We start from the raw sequence: 2,729 nt of genomic DNA, 5'->3' as shown, positions 1-2,729 counted from the left end.
TATATATATGCCTGTGGTGGGAGCTGTTGTCTTCTTTCCGGTTTTTGCCGTAATGACATCTTGATATATTTTCGTATTTGTCTTTGCCAACGACCAGACACACAATTATAACAATATTCTTTATAAAATGTTGGCAATTTTTGTTGTTGCAGTAACGTAAATCAACTGTAACTGACATTTGATAACAGGCATTATGGGGTTGATTCTCTTTGCAGTAAGCTTATATATGTTGGGACATTCTTCCGTGTGATCTGGCCACTTATGTCATGGATAAATTTGAGAATCTTAAATCTCCGTAAAATGTACTTCAGAAGGAACAACTGTTGTACGTGAAATAAAGTAAATTCATTTAAAGTAAGAGAAAATCAGCGTAGTTAATTAGAAGAGTTTGACAGAGCAGGGTTTATTAAAATTTAATCAACAATAATGAGGAAATGTAGAAATATCACCTGACTGGTCTGAACAAGTAGAGTATGCCATAGCTGAGGGCGTTGCTCCAGCATGACCATACTCCAAGCAAAAGATAAAAAGGTAAAAGGTATGCAAAGGTATAATTTACAGAAGGAAGCAAGCTGGCGGAATCGTTTCGGTGATATGCAAAATACTTAAATCTATTTATTTAAGTTCTTTACATCTTGAGTTCAAATTCTACTGATGTCAGCTTGTCCTTTTATCCTTTTTAGGGCAGATAAATAAAGCACCAATCAAACATTAGGTTCATTGTATTCAACTGCTCCTCCCATACACCAAATACTGTCCTTGTTCCAGAATTTGAAACTGAATTTAGAGATTACTGTTTTCATTTCCTTATCCCATCTGTGTCAATCTTTCTCTCTCTCTTTCACACACACACACACACTTTCTGCTTTACATCCCCCATCAATGTGTTGATGGAGTAAAAGTAAACACACACAGACACAAACATTCTCTGCCTTTCTCTCTTTTTCTGTGTGTCTATGTTTTTTCTCTGTCTTTGTCTTTGTCTGTCTGTGTGTCTCACACACTTATTGTTTCTGTGTGTCTGTGTCTTTCTCTCTCTATGTGTCTGTGTCTTTCTCTCTCTGTCTATGTATCTCTGTGTGTATCTCACATACTTTTTGTGTCGCACACCCCATCAACACCAAGAACCGTTGTAGAGATAATAATGAAAGAAGAATAGAAAGTACTGTTTGAACTTTCATAAATGCCATTTAGGTTTTTGTTTCTGTTTTCTTACTGTGGCCAATTTTCGTATAATTTATTTTTATTTGTGTATTTTTATTTATATATACGGAAATGGCTTCTTCCTTAGTTTCGTACGAATCGAAGAAGTGTAGCAAGTGTTTCAAATAATTTTTTTAAAACATGATATAAACCATTCTTGAATCGTCCTTAGTAAGTCTGCTAAGTTTCGTGCAAGTGTGGCCAGCTGTTCGGCCGTGAAAATGTCACGGACAGAGGGACGAATAGACATAAGGCGAATTATAGTATGATATTTGTTCCATCTAAGATATTTCACATGTATTTTCATGTGTCAGTAATAACATGATAGTTATTATACTAGAAATACGTATATACACAAACTATAAAAGAAAATGTCTCCTCACACCATCATAGATTACACGAGTATATGTATCCTGAATGTTATACACATTCTTTCATGTATCTAAGTATATTCTTTTGTGATCTTACTGCATGTATGCCATCATAATGGTAATCGTGTTGTTGATCAAATCTATGTCTTTATATAATTATAACTTCCTTCCTAAATAATTTTCGTGTTATACTCCAAAAACTTTATTTGAATGGAGAAGCATTTTACTGACAATAATGTTTTCTATTTATATTAAATAAACAGTATTATTTTAATATAATTTTACTCCCAAATGCAATATGGTATCATAGATACGGTAGTGAGTGATAGGAAGTAAAATAAAGGATATTTTAACCCGGTAAAGTCTGAATATGAGTGTTTTAATTTAAACAATAGTTATTAATAAAAGAAAATATATATTGGGCCTCTTTAACAACTGGGCCTCTTCTGTTAAAAAAGAATGTTTCTTTGCAAGGAACCGTATGAATTTGATAAGTTGTTTATAAGACACAGAAACAAATTTATTTCTCAAACGCGTGATAATGCTATATATAGCGTGAGTAGGATAAATTATCTATTTATTACAGAAAAATACGTTACTGGCCAGCCATGAGACTCGAAATCACATCTTTTTGATTACGCGTCAAGTGTTTTACCATTAAACTAAACTGATCAGCAACGAATTCTTCTGCAATTTTAGAACTTATAAATTTAACTTCATAAGACGCTAACGTTAAATTCAACTTTACGAAGAAAGTAAACAAAGTTTGTTCTTTTTTAGAAGCGTTGAGATGCATTGTAATATATTTAATTATGTTCAGTAGCGAAATCTGCGGAATTTCCTTTAGGCTTTGGCTACTTTATATAAATTTGTGTGATGACTTTCAGTTGATACATTCATGCTTTGACGGTTAAGGGGAATGTTAATTTCCAAGTCTTTATATAACCTTAATATGTCAATTCATATAATCCAAAATAGGTGATATATGTTGTGGATGATCCTCGTCATTATTCTAATCAATGTTTTTCTTTCAATTCACATACATTTCTTTTTACATTTTTATTTATGAGTTCGTTTCTGCTGTTCCATTACCAGAACTTGAACCTGGAAACACAATGAGAAAAATTATATAAAATATTAATTTTCAAGGTAAAA

The 2,729-nt window shown here is 32.4% G+C and overlaps 1 protein-coding gene across 1 annotated transcript in view; it reads left to right on the top strand.

Annotated features, from left to right (window-relative positions):
- The window catches only part of LOC106882791 (uncharacterized), a 45,655-nt gene that overhangs the window by 9,211 nt on the left and 33,715 nt on the right, over positions 1-2,729 (top strand). The window lies entirely within an intron of this gene.

Source organism: Octopus bimaculoides, chromosome 29 (genome assembly GCF_001194135.2).
Source record: "Octopus bimaculoides isolate UCB-OBI-ISO-001 chromosome 29, ASM119413v2, whole genome shotgun sequence".
In the NCBI taxonomy this organism is placed as follows: domain Eukaryota; kingdom Metazoa; phylum Mollusca; class Cephalopoda; order Octopoda; family Octopodidae; genus Octopus; species Octopus bimaculoides.
Note: the sequence above shows the minus strand (reverse complement) of the source record. Positions and strands in the feature narration are given on the sequence as shown.